This window comes from Schistocerca americana, chromosome 1 (genome assembly GCF_021461395.2).
Source record: "Schistocerca americana isolate TAMUIC-IGC-003095 chromosome 1, iqSchAmer2.1, whole genome shotgun sequence".
Classification (NCBI taxonomy): Eukaryota; Metazoa; Arthropoda; class Insecta; order Orthoptera; family Acrididae; genus Schistocerca; species Schistocerca americana.
In genome coordinates, this window is record NC_060119.1 from 722,305,074 (window position 1) to 722,320,138 (window position 15,065).

The 15,065-nt window shown below is 43.7% G+C and overlaps 1 non-coding gene across 1 annotated transcript; it reads right to left on the minus strand.

Annotated features, from left to right (window-relative positions):
• Positions 1-1,367: 1,367 nt before the first annotated feature.
• Positions 1,368-1,442, minus strand: Trnal-caa. Its single transcript has one exon. It is a non-coding gene; the product is annotated as a tRNA-Leu (tRNA).
• Between the last annotated feature and the right edge of the window lie 13,623 nt (positions 1,443-15,065).

Consider the following 15,065-nt stretch of genomic DNA (forward strand, 5'->3'; position numbering starts at 1 on the left):
TCTGACATTGTCACGTCTACATGTTGACCCACGTTATTGCACTGATTCTACACACACGACTGGCATCTATACACAACTTCACTGCCAAGTTTTACGGCAGCGGAGGAGGGTCATGTGACCACCTGTTACCAGTTCTACACCACATACAGTGCTCCAAAGCGAGTAGTGAGCTCTCTTATGGGAGTGTCTATTATTGCGTGCGGTGAGCTCCTGTGCAGACCACAATATCTTAATAAGTATTGTGAGCAGATGAAACTTCAACCAGCCGGCGACAGCTGTGTGGTCTTTGACCGCTCTGAAAGATGGCTCATTTTTAATCACAACAAATGAAACATTAGTTCACTTTCTTACATCGATGGATAAAAAAAATTGCTTAACTTGACACTGTTCTTTCCCACAGCAGAATGTAGAATATTTACAGCTGTCATTGACTATGAAAGCATCACTTGATGTTTACAATCATAAACTGTTTTCTTGAAGCACAATGTTCAAATTTAAGTAAAGTTCATGTTCATCTGAAACTTCACGATCACTTTTCCTTCACGATGTTGTTGATTGAACTGAGGTCACAAACAACGGCAGAGATCTTCCTAGCTCAGCGCTGTGTTGACCTCAGTGCGATGGCGCTGAAGTACTGAGAGACGAGGCGTGGTGTTCGGGAGGGCCTCCTATTCGTCGATATGGATTGCAGCGATTGTCTGGTATCGATGCGCGTTACCGACTAAGTCGAACAGTGGGTAGAGACAGAAGAACAGGTACAATCAGGTAATTCGCCTTCCATGGCGAAACTTGCTTTCCCTTGTATAGGCTGGTATCGATGAGCGTTACAGACTAAGTTGAGCAGTAGGTAAAGACAGTAGAACAGGTACAATCAGGTAATTCGCCTTCCATGGCGAAAATTTCTTTCCCTTGTATAGGCTGTCAACATTCGTGGCTTCCGATTTTACGTATTAATCACTGCAGGCAAAGAAAATACGTTTGATTACTTATCTGATAAACTTGGTTATTAAAATCTAACACTCTATTGCGTGATCGTCAGTTTACACGCTTCAGTTTATTAAATTGAGAGTTACTTTCCTTTTCAGTTTCACTCTATTTCTTCCAGCTGTAAGAAGTCAGTGTTATCATTAATAATTCAAAATTTATGTGAGCTGTTACTTTTGAAATGTGGACATCCTCGTAGACCTAAATTTTGCGGACCAACTGGCGATGCAGTTGGTTAAAGGTTTTAATTAGTTTCCATATATGACTATGAAATGGGCCCTTTTGCAGCTGTTTACATAAAATGAGTTACATTGTTGACTCTCATGCACTTCCTCAGTATATCAACTAAGATTTTGTGCAACTTCCTGGCAGATTAAAACTGTGTGCCCGACCGAGACTCGAACTCGGGACCTTTGCCTTTTGCGGGCAAATGCTCTACCAACTGAGCTACCGAAGCACGACTCACGCCAGGTACTCACAGCTTTACTTCTGCCAGTACCGCGTCTCCTACCTTCCAAACTTTACAGAAGCTCTCCTGCCAGGAAGTTTCATATCAGCGCACACTCCGCTGCAGAGTGAAAATCTCATTCTGGAAACATCCCCTAGGCTGTGGCTAAGCCATGTCTCCGCAATATCCTTTCTTTCAGGAGTGCTAGTTCTGCAAGATTCGCAGGAGAGCTTCTGTAAAGTTTGGAAGGTGGGAGACGAGGTACTGGCAGAAGTAAAGCTGTGAGTACCGGGCGTGAGTCGTGCTTCGGTAGCTCAATTGGTAGAGCACTTGCCCGCGAAAGGCAAAGGTCCCGAGTTCGAGTCTCGGTCGGGCACACAGTTTTAATCTGCCAGGAAGTTTCATATCAGCGCACACTCCGCTGCAGAGTGAAAATCTCATTCTGGTAAGATTTTGTGCATTTATGCATCAATGAAGAGTGCCATTTCAATGTAGAAAACAAAATATTCATCTTTTTTTTCTACTGATTTGTGGCAACCGTTGTCTTCATGGTGATTCTTGAGGTTCTTGGTTTGTTTCTATAGCGAATGAGAAAACTAGCAATTGACCTTCTCAGAAGATACGCAGATGAAAACATAGTCACGGCAGCAGAGATTACTTCCACTATTTCATATGACCCCCTTCCAAAGCACCTCCAGAAGCTGTTCACTATCGAAAACAGGTCCATAACGAAGTGCATATAAAACACAGTGTAGCATACGTTTTCACTTGGCTAACCGAGCGAGGGGGCGCAGTGGTTAGCACACTGGACTCGCATTCGGGAGGACGACGGATCAAACCCGCGTCCGGCCATCCTTATTTAGGTTTTCCGTGATTTCCCTAAATCGCTTCAGGCAAATTCCGGGATGGTTCCTGTGAAAGGGCACGGCCGATTTCCTTCCCCATCCTTCCCTAATCCGAAGTTGTGCTCCTTCTCTAATGACCTCGTTGTCGACGGGACGTTAAACACCAATCTCCTCCTCCTCCACTCAGCTAAATGCGAAAAACGACTGAGATCTACTCGTACATCAGCACTGTATGTCTTTGCCACCAAGCGCTGGTATTCATAATAAACTGCATTGTTCTAGAACATCCTGGAACCGTGATATTAAATTAGTTTATGTATTTAATATCCAGTAATTACAAACATTGGAAAGAAATGAACGAAGTGCAGTATTGGTCCTTAGAAAGTCTGTAAATCATGATTGTGATGGTGTATAGTTTAAACAACCCCACAATAACATTAAAACTGTCCAAATTATTTGAATCAGAGAAGTTTCTATTATTTTACACAATTGCATTTTTTATGCCTATGACAAAAATTCTGTGTGAAGTTACATACGTTTTGATAATCAAGTAATCGAATCTTAACTAGTAAATAATACATTACCGAGTACATTATGCAACTAATTTGAAAATTCGTAAGTAAATGTGGTTTCTATGAAAATAAACATCATTAACTTCAAAATAAATTACAAGTGTTTTGTTTGCTAATGTTCTTTAAAATTATGTTTTCGGCTTGTTTCAGTGTATAATTAGTAAGATGGTGACTGTGTATTCGGTTGTCCAACTTCATAAGCAAACGTGAAATTTATGTAATTTGACAATTTAATTTGGTGCCTCGAGTCGCTCATTTGAAATCTAGCATAAAACTAGTTCCTTAGCTTCAGTAAATCAGTTTCCTACGCTTATGGCCTGTTACAACTACTAATTAACGAAATGCTGACAGCAAAAAAAAAAAAAAAAAAAAAAAAAAAAAAAAAAAAAAAAAAAAAAAAAAAAGTTTCAAATGGCTCTGAGCACTATGGGACTTAACATCTTAGGTCATCAGTCCCCTAGAACTTAGAACTACTTAAACCGAACTAACCTAAGGACATCACACACATCTATGCCCGAGGCAGGATTTGAACCTGCGACCGTAGCAGTCGCGCGGTTCCGGACTGCAGCGCCTAGAACCGCACGGCCACCGCGGCCGGCTGTTGACAGCAATTACTAAACTAATGTACTTGTGATTCATAAATTCAAGATCTGTCATACAAAGTTGAGGCGGCAAGGTACGAAATGACATATTTTTTAACCCCCTCCACCATTTTCCCACAATACTACCGTACATGTAATTTGAAGGCAATGAGATCTCTCGAAAGGAGGCAACTTACAAACAAGCCACGCCCACCAAATGATGAAACCCGTCCACCAAATGATGAAACCCGCCCACTGCCCGTGACGTGTGTGTAATTAATTACCACACAAAATTAATAACCAGTAGTGACAAGGATGCTCTGCAATAAAAGACCATCTGCGTTGAGCCACTTCATTAATATTCAAACAATAGAACATGCCTAACTATGACCATTTAATTCACAATGATGTAATTCCCAGTTCAAAGTCCGTTCATTTCAGACTAGCCACAGCTTGTTCACGCTAATTCAGTACGAATCTGATTATAAATGTAGTAAGCTCGCTTACAAATTATTCCACATCCAGGTCTTCATTTTAACAATTATTATTCACACGAATTGCGTAAATTGACTTACGGTCACGTAAAATTATTTCTGATCAACGCGAAAGACTCTCTGAGTAACACGTTCTAATTGGCCTTTACATACGAGAGGGTGTTGAAAAGTAATGTCTCCGAATTTTTTATTTGCAAACTGTTAAAAGTTTTTAAATGAAACAAACGTTATTGACATTCTATGCCTTTATTCTTGATGTGCAGATATTTTGTTTCTCAACACAGTCACACAGGCGATGAAAACATTTCTCCCAACGAGAGGCCGGTTCGTTGATACAGTTACTGTAGACTGTTTGACTCTGTTGACAGACTGACAAGCTCACCACTGCATGCAACGCTTCATGATTACAAAAGTGTCCTCATAGAAGAAATTCTTAAGTTTTGGAAACAGATCAAAATCGGATAGGGCCAAGTTCCGATTGTATGGAGGATGATCGATGACAGTGAACCGAAGGCATCTGGTTGTTGCAGATGTCGCAGCGCTCGTGTGTCGTCCGGCATTGGCATGCTGAAGGAGACGTGCTCCATGTGTGGACGAAATCTTCGAATTCGAAACCCGATTACAGCACGCTGTTCCTCACGCACCGACACAGTTACATTATATACCGCAATGTTACACGCTACTATTCGGAGCCCTCTAGCGGCAGAGGGCTGCAAATACATCAAGTATAAAGACGTGGAAAATTAATAACGTTTGTTTTAATTGTAATTGGTTGAGTTTTGACATAAAAAATTCGGAGGCATTACTTTTTAGCACTTCCTCGTATCAAACTTCTTAGACACTTCTTTCTTTAACCTTCACTTGTCCGTTTTCCGTAACTCTTTTACTCAGATTGTAGCTCAGCCGACCGGAAAAGACTACTGACACCCAGCGCTGGTTACTGTTAGCTAGCTAGCATTGTCGACGCGACACGATAACATCCCAGCTGCCAGAAAAGACGCACAAGAATAATGAAAACTTGAAGGGAGGGCGCGTCGGCTAGGGCATACTACGTGAATGAGTACAGATGTTAATGACACCCTGTTATTACAACTTCGTTTACGTTATGTAGTAGGAATAATAAGCGTATTTCAGAATTTTGGCGAATTGCCAACAGTCTATAGTTATACCTGAGCAATTCTGTTTAACAAGTTGATAACCTTGGCCGACATACGAGGGTTTGAACTGTAATAGTGGCAACTATTTATTTACAGCCCGTACAAAATAAATGCGTGTTTTAAAGTTTTACTGACCTGCAAAGTAGTCACCAGCATTGTGTATAACCCGTTGCCAGCGACGTGGAAGTCGTAGGATACTCTTAGCAGTGCCAGTTGTGTTGATAGCTGGAGCGGCGCGGTCTACTGCCCGACGAATTTTTAGCAGTGCTGAAGCGAATGCTGTGCATTGTTTCTTTCAGTTTAGAAATGAGTTGAACTTACGAGAGATTATGTCAGGGGAGTGCAGTAGGTGATATAGCACTTGGCAGCCCCATCAGTCAAACAAATCAGTAACAGCTTGCACTGTACTTGCTTGAGCATTGTCCTGCAAAATGATGGTCAGGTCCCGCAGAAAGTGGTATCACTTTTGTCTCTAAGCTGGTCGTAGGTTGTGTTCCAAAAATGAACAGCATAGAGACAGAAGTGATGGCACTTTCTGCAGGACCTGACCATCATTTTGCAGGACAACGCTCAAGCGCGCACAGTGTAAGCTGTTACTGATTTGTTTGACTGATGGGGCTGCTAAGTGCTATACCACCTACTGCACTCCCCTGACACAAGCCCTCGTAAGTTCAACTCGATTTCTAAACTGAAGGACACAATGCACAGCATTCGCTTCAGAACTGCTAAACATTCGTCGGGCAGTAGACAGCGCCGCGCAACTCCCAAAAAAATTGTTCAAATGGCTCTGAGCACTACGGGACTTAACATCTATGGTCATCAGTCCCCTAGAACTTAGAACTACTTAAACCTAGCTAACCTAAGGACAGCACACAACACCCAGTCTTCACGAGGCAGAGAAAATCCCTGATCCCGCCGAGAATCGAATCCGGGAACCCGGGCGTGGGAAGCGAGAACGCTACCGCACGAGCACGAGCTGCGGACTGCGCAACTCTCAAGACAACTGGCACTGCTAGGAGCATCCCACGACTTCCACGTCGCTAGCAACGGCTTATACACAATGCTGGTGACTACTTTGACGGTCAGTAAAATTTTGAAACACGTATCTATTTTGTACGAGCTGGAAATAAATAGTTACCACTATTAAAGTTCCAACCCTCATATTAGCTGAAGGCAACTACTTCTTACTATCTTTACTTTAAAGGCGCCATTTAAATTTGTCTGTTACAAGTGACTTGCATTTCATCTCCCGGCTTTAAAGCGGCACACCAAGCATTTTTAGTAGTCGACATATATGGATACCTTTTGCCTGAGAAAACTTTTTGCATCTGGTGACTCGTAGCTTGCGGCTTTTACTAAAAGTGTAATAACTGCCTTAATAGCCATAAGTTCTGTTGCAGTTTGTTTCTTCTTAAAATTTTGCTCCAAAATTTGAAAAAGAAGGATTCACCAGACGTCATTTCTCCAGTTCTAAACGAACGTATTCTCAAGCTACAGTCGCTACTGTAGACTTTGGTGAACACTTCTTAGCCGCTTCTGTTTTCATGATGACTCGTTCCGCATTGTCTTACCATTATCCAGGTAAGCCACAGCCATGGTCTATTGTGTGCTGTTTGCTCTCCAAGTCTTTGCTGTCTTTTAGTCTAAGTTTTGACCGATTCGAATAAAGAGAGACAGACAGAAAGACAAGAATTAGAGGGGGAGGGAGATAGGGAGGTTGAGAGGGAGGGAGGTAGAGAGAGAGGGAACAGAGAGGGGGTTGTCACATCATCCAGTAAAATAATACAAAGAAGAATTAAGAAAAAAATATTGCAGTGGTACTAAATAATATTGACGTTTAGTTCAGAGTAAACAGTAAATAAAAGGCGCCGATGTCAGCACAGCAGTAACAAAACATGTTAGGGCGAAGAAAATCTAACCAAACCATTTTCCAAAAATAATGAAATAATAACTTTAGTGGTGGGAGTGGCTCTGGAGCAGAGAGGGAGTTGGCCGTGACCGCAACTTGCTGTGGGCAGACAGAGGCTGCCGGCTAGCAGGCCTGGCGCCGCCTTCAGCGCTGTGTGGCTGCCGCAGCGCCAGGCCACGCGGCGCCGGGCCGCCCAGTGCCACAGCACGGCACGGCACGGCCAGCGGTGGAGACAGATCGATGCGCGTGGCTGCCGCACGCGCGCTCCAAACCACTCTCACTGAGGATTCTGCTGCAGTCGGCGACAAAGCAGTCTGAAACTCTGTGCCTGTGCTTTTGTATAATATGATTCATCATCACCACCAGCCATTTGGCAGGATCTTCTAGGAAAAGCCCTCCTCTAGACTTTTACGTGAATTACGCAACCATGTCGTCCCTGCACATCATCTGCCACCTACTGACCTTACACTGGTTTGTCGACTCAATCATTTACTCTCTCTTGGCACCTAGCAGAGAACATCCTTACACCATCTAGGTTACACGAATTGTAACCCAGCCTGCGCACGACGAAATTAGACGTGCTAACACGCAATTGGGCTACTACGCATTGCTCAGCTTAAGCTCCTGATCTCGACGTCATTCAGAATTATGCACTCAAGGAGTTCAAGGATAAAGCCATAGAACTCGAATGTCTAATACACATCACGAATGTCATCGTGCGTTACTAACAGTCACCTATTGGAGATCGTCAATGCCTGAAGTTCAGGAAGCCTGGGAAAGTCCACTCCCTCCCACAAAATTATTGACTCATCAGCCTGCTGAGATCGCTCGATTGTTGAGTAGGCGATCCTAAAAAGACTCACTAGGCACTTCATCAACAGCAACACCCTGAGGCCGGAGCAATTCGGCCGCAGGAATCACAACAACGCAACAACTCCTCCGCGTGGTGGAACATACACTACTGGCCATTAAAATGGCTACACCACGAAGATGACGTGCTACAGACGCGAAACTTAACCGACCGGAAGAAGATGCTGTGATATGCAAATGATTAGCTTTTCAGACCATTCGCACAAGGTTGGCGCCGGTGGTGACACCTACAACGTTCTGATGTGAGGAAAGTTTCCAACCGATTTCTCATACACAAACAGCAGTTGAACGGCGTTGCCTGGTGAAACGTTGTTTTGATGCCTCGTGTAAGGAGGAGAAATGCGTACCATCACGTTTACGACTTTGATAAAGGTCGGATTGTAGCCTGTCGCGATTGAGGTTTATCGTATCGCGACATTGCTGCTCGCGTTGGTCGAGATCCAATGACTGTTAGCAGAATGTGGAATCTGTGGGTTCTGGAGGGTAATACGGAACGCCGTGCTGGTTCCCAACGGCCTCGTATCACTAGCAGTCTAGATGACAGGCATCTTATCCACATGGCTGTAACGGATCGTGCAGCCACGTCTCGATCCCTGGGTCAACAGATGGGGACGTTTGCAAGACAACAACCATCTGCACTAACAGTTCGATGACGTTTGCAGCAGCATGGACTATCAGCTCGGAGACCATGGCTGCGGTTACCCTTGACGCTGCATCACAGACAGGAGCGCCTGCGATGGTGTACTCCACGACGAACCTGGGTGCACGAATGGTAAAACGTCATTGTTGCGGATGAATCAAGCTTCTGTTTACAACATCATGATGGTCGCATCCGTGTTTGGCGACATCGAGGTGAACGCACATTGGAAGCGTGTATTCGTCATCGCCATACTGGCGTATCGCCCGGCATGATGGTATGGGGTGCCATTGGTTACACGTCTCGGTCCCCTCTTGTTCGCATTGACGGCACTTTAACAGCGGACGTTACATTCAGATGTGTTACGACCCGTGGCTCTACCCTTCATTCGATCCCTGCGAAACCCTAAATTTCAGCAGGATAATGCACGAACGCATGTTACAGGTCCTGTACGGACCTTTCTGGATACAGAAAATGTTTGACTGCTGCCCTGGCCAGCACATTCTCCAGATCTCTCACCAATTGAAAACGTCTGGTCAATGGTGGCTGAGCAACTGGTTGGTCACAATACGCCAGTCACTACTCTTGATGAACTGTGGTATCGTGTTGAAGCTGCATGGGCAGCTGTACTTGTACACGCCATTCGAGCTGTGTTTGAGTCAATGCCCAGGAGTATTACGGCCAGAGGTGGTTGTTCTGGGTACTGATTTCTCAGGACCCATGCACCCAAATTGTGTGAAAATGTAATCACATGTTAGTTGTAGTATAATGTATTTGTCCAGTGAATACCTGTTTATCATCTGCATTTCTTCTTGGTGTAGCAATTTTAATGCCCAGTAGTGTATAACAGACGGCTACAACGGGGAGCTGTATTCCTGGACATTGGAAAAGCCTTCAGCCATCTTTGACACAACGGCCTCATCAGCAAACTAAGCAACGCTGGCTCCCCAGTCGCACTCATATGTCTGACACACTCCCACAAACTGAAGTTTTAACACTAACATCCGGAGCAAACAATCACCACGACACGGTATACAAGCCTGAGTACCCCAAGACCGCATCCTGGCGGCCCTCTCTTTTAACACTAATGATGTTCCAACAACAGAGAACACGACGGTCGCCATCTGCAGAGATGACACTGCCATCTTAGTGCAAGACTGAAAACGATCAAACATTTACTCTTGATTACAGACAGCAGTCAGAAACGTGGAGCATTGGTTGGGGAATTGGAGTAGCAAGGTAAACGTCAACAACTTCGAGGCAGCTCTGTTCTTACGCAGAACGAAACACCAACACTGTAGACAAATAACTCTAAGACATACCCAATACGTTTCCGTGAGAAACTCGCTACTTCGGTGTCTCGATGGATTGGAAACTCATATGTGTTGACCACTTGGAACACAGCCCCAACAAACCGTATGCGCGGCTCAAACAACTGTACCCTGTGCTTAACAGGCAGAGCACACTGAATAGAAGCGGGTCGAGGTCCATGTACATGACGGCAGGCCTCTGATGACACTCGCAGCCACAGTCTGGGGTTACGCACCTCGAACACGTCTGCGATGCCTGCTGGTCACATGGAACAAAGTTTTACGGATCATAAGTAGTGCTGCACGGTACACACAGCCTCGGATTTACATAATGAATTACGTGTCGATACTTTCGTCTAGGTATTAAAAACATTCACCACATGATTACACAAGAACTCGAGACACTCGAACAACTCCTTCTTCCTGAATCTGGGAAACTACAATCATAACAACAGGTGGAAACATAACCGCCCGAAAACATTTTCGTTGGGGAAAATTAACACCTATGGAAGGATTAAATCACGTAAACAACGTCTTTCCGACGAACCCCTGTATTACAGCAAGTCTGACTGGCATCGCCATGTGCTCGCATATAGCAAACTAATCGGCACAAGCAGGGAGGGCGAACATACAACTCACAAACAGATCCCCATACGACCACACACAACACGCAGATAATTTTATAATCAAACTGACCATTATCATGACGAGTCGGTATTTTACAGGTACGCTGACGCTGCAGTTGGAGACCAGTTGCAGCGATGATAGCTGTCTGCTAACAATCGCCAACACCGAAACATAAACTTATCGCTACTGACACAAGTCCGCCAGATGTTTGTGCAAGCGTGGAATGGAAAAGGCTCAAGTTGTAGCTTTAGTTTCAGTCATCGAATTTGATGTTCACAGGCTTGTTTCGATGAAGGTCTTGGCATGGCATCACGTTTATTGGGCAGACGTAACCCCGAAATTGAAAGACATTGTGGTCCTACTCTGCGAGTCCTCAAATCAGGCATTTTTCGCGTTGGCACCAGCACCAGCGTTCTTACGAGCCACTGCATATAGGCAATGTACCAATGAAGCTCTTTGTGTTGAACGTTATACCAAAATTTCCTTATGCGGCCCAGAAGACTCCAACCACCATGTGCTATACAATCTGTGCCCTAGCCAACAATTTTTGCAAAGGAGGGAGAACGCTGTACCATAGCTTCTGATAATGACACAGAATTCGTCTCATCAGAAATAGACTTCTACAAATGTAGCTCCTGTTGAAAAGCGTCAAGCCGTTTTGCTCTTCTCTTTTCATTAACGTTTGATAAATAATTCGACTGTTTGTGGGTTAAGTTAGGCAGCATCTGATAACATAAATTTTGATACGGGTTAATGTGATTACAGTGGTTCTAAGTGCTGATTTCATCTTCACTTTTTAACATCCTTTTAGTCTAATCTGACTATTTAATTTGATTTTCCATGTGAGCTTGTGCTAAGATGCGCTAATGGGACATGGCAGGAGAGTCGAAAGGGTGGCGCACCGAAACCGACCCCCTGAGAGCCGAACGAGCGCGTCCTTCACAGAACAGCTAACTCGGGCATCGGCAGGTAGGCGCTACTCTCGCGTTGTCTTAAGGAAAATCGTCTTGGCCCCCAGCCTACTGTGCGGTTTACTGCATGTATCCACCGTGGAAAAGGAAACTGAGGATGTGTTAGATGACGATCAGTTTGGCTTTAGGAAAGGTAAAGGCACCAGAGAGGCAATTCTGACCTTGCCGTCGATAATGGAAGCAAGACTAAAGAAAAATTATGACAAGTTCATAGGATTTGCCGACCTGGAAAAAGCGTTCGACAATGTCAAATGATGTAAGACGTTCGAAGAGTTCTGACAAAAATAGAGGTAAGCTATATGGAGAGACGGGAACATACATGTACAAGGGCCAAGAGGGAATGATGTAAATGGAATACCATGAACGAAGTGCTCTGATTAAAAAGGGTGTAAGACAAGGATGTAGCCTTTCGCCCCTACTATTCAATCTATACATCGAAGAAGCAATGATAGAATTAAAAGAAAGATTCAGGATAGGAATTAAAATTCAAGGTGAAAGGTTATCAGTGATACGATTCGCTGATATTGCTATCAATGAAAGTGAAGAAGAATTGCATGATCTGCTGTATGGAATGAACAGTATAATAAGTACAGAACATGGATTGAGAGTAAATCGATGAAAGACAAAAGTAATGAGAAGTAGCAGAAAGGAGAACAGCGAGAAACTTAATACCGGGATTGATGGTAACGAAATAGATAAAATTAAGGAAGTCTACTACCTAGGCAGAAAAATAACCAATGAAGGACGGAGCTAAAAGGACACCAAAAGCAGACTAGCACTGGCAAAAAGGGCATTCCTGGCAAAGAGAAGTCTACTAATATCAAACATAGGAAGAAATTTCTGAGAATGTAGTTTTGGCGCACAGCATTGTGTGACAGCGAAACATGTGCTGTAGGGAAAACCGGAAAACAGGAGAATCGCAGCATTTGAGATGTGATGCTACAGACGAATGTTGTAAATTAAGTGGACTGATAAGGTAAGGAATGAGGAGGCTCTGCGCAGAATCGGAGAGGAAAGGAATATGTTTAAAACACTGACAAGGAGAAGGGACAGGTTGATAGGACATCTGTTAAGACACTAGAAAATTTTGACTTCCTTTGTACTAGAGGGAACTGTAGGGGATAAAAAACGTAGAGAAAAAGGAAAAAAAAACAAAAAAATTAAATCCTTTGGGTAGCTGAGCTGAAAGCATTCCTTCCGGATGACGATATTCTCCCTGGCAGAAGGTGAACGTCTGGGCCGTGCTAAGAAAAGAACATCCACGTAATAAAAATGTCCCGCCTGTCAAAAAACAAAAAAAAAAATTGACAAAACAGCCCTGACAGTGAAGGGCTCAGAAGGTGCTGCAGAGTTGACCGAAAGCATTTAGCACAGTATTTTTTTTCTTTTTTTTTAGTTTTTCCCATGGTCTGCGATGTGAGGCTATTTGCTGCTTGTGAGGGCAGCGTTTGGTTAAATTGATGCGACATGAGGAGGATGTAACACATTCTGTAAAGCTTCTAGCGAAAGCGAGTAGCAAGTCAAGTTTATTGGTTTTTAACTTTTCGCCACATCAGGTGGCAGATTTTGTTACAGGGAAACAATTACGCAATTGGTGGGCTGGTATAACTTTTAGACAACTGACTGCTGAGACGTCTGGCTGCTATGTGAACAGCCAGTTCGTTACTGACTGGAAATTAAAGGCTCTTGACGTGAATATACCGAAACGTAGTATTCTCTATAACGATTGCTGGCTCAAGTAACTAACATATGCAATTAAATCTCAGGTATCTTTCTAGTTTCGTGGATTCGTTTCCACCTCTTAATGGTTATCAGCGTAGAAAATTTTGGAGGGGTTTTATATATTTATGTGTGAAATATGATGAATATATGTTGTGTGTGTAGGTAAACGGTGTGATGTACTTTCTGGCTAAGCTTTAGTTATAACTACGAGGTATTATTTTTGAATCCAGGAAGGCGATGGGATACAGTTTTCAAAAATGTGATTTTGAGACGTGGTTACAGAAAAATAGTTTTTGGATAGAAGTAGTAGCATTGGGCAAAGAACGGGAATCGAAAATCCGTGAACGCCACGGTCGGACAAGGGAAGCAGTCGTAAGAATTCACAAACTGAGATGGGAAGTTGCTAATCGAAGACGGTGGATACGCCAAAAGTGTAAGGTGGATGCTACGGTAATTTCGCCGGAAAGTGGTTTAGAACCTCTAATAAAAGAACAGAATGTGCAGAATGCATAGTCATTTAGATCAGGAAATGGTTGAGGCACCTTGCAGATCTGTAGAGCCGCAAGACAAAGTTTCGAAAACATGACAGGAAAGGGAAGGATACAGAATTAAATAATTAGCAATGAAACCGATTCAAAAGCAGCTGCAGTAAGTCACGCCAAATCAGGTTCTGGCGCGCTTAGTGACGGTCGATTGAGCCAGCGCGGCACATTATCAATAAAACCTACTGCAGAAAGGAATGAGGTTTCACTTCCCGAGCGTATTACGAAGACGTATGGAGAGACGAACTACTTAACAAACAAGAGGCACCTTTAATTGAAAAGAGATCACGGCTGAAACAGATTTGGATCCTGAAGCAATGGATCAGTGACGCAGGAAGTCATAAAGGGCGAATTTAGGGGGACAAACGAAATCTGCAAAGACCAGAGAGCAAAGAGTAAGTTAAGTAAATCGTATGGTGAGCCAGTTCTGAAAGTATTGGTCACGGCTGTCATTTAACAGCGGACAGTGTGTTGCCAGACTGTACAGCGAAAAGTGAGAACGTTAGGATAATAACAGAGAAGGAAATAGTACAAGGTAAAGATTTCACTGGTAGAGCTTGTGCTGAGCATGTTATGATACAGGAAGCTGGAAAGGAATTCTAACTTGCTTTCACTACAGTCCATCTATCTGTTGAGAGTGAAGATATGTAAGATAGTACATAGCCAGCCAATATCTGTGAGTTAGAGGATGTTGGCGATGTTCAAGGGAAGAAAATGGGGGACTGACCTTGCGTGTATAAATGGAGTTGGAAGTTGGAGCCAGTGTGGAATCATGAAAGATAAACGTTGAAAATGCCTTCAGCACTGATGTGATAGTGCAAGAACCGAGAACCAGGCAGTAGAATGCACATTATTCTCAAATCCGAGCCTTGGAGACTGACAGAAGGAACACAGAACAATGTACTGCAGTGTGAGGATGCTAACAGACGTAGTGCAAGTCGTGTCTGGTGGTTATGTAACTCCAGGCGCCATTAGTTCCTACCAGTGAAATTTGTAATTTAGGAGTGTTTGACGCTCCGAAGGGGCTTAGCCAGATGTAAATTCTGTATATGTTTGGTGACATGTAGTTACGAAATGAATTTTCTCGGCAGGGTAGATTTTTCGACGAAGCGAGAAGAGCGAGGTGCAGATGTTTGCGAAAACGTGCATAGAAGAAGAAACGAGAGGAACGAGTACGCTACAAAGTTAAATTTAGACTGGATTTTTTAAAAATGAGATGAAATAAAACACCTGGTGTGTGGGGCAACAAGCGGTATAGGTTCGACACTCGGAAGAGAGTGAGGCGGTGACTCTGCTGTGAGAAGAAACGGTTTGGCCACTCTGGAATTAGCTGTGTCCTAATGAATCATCAGTCGCCGTATAGTATGAGAGAACTAGTAGATTTTTCCACCACAGA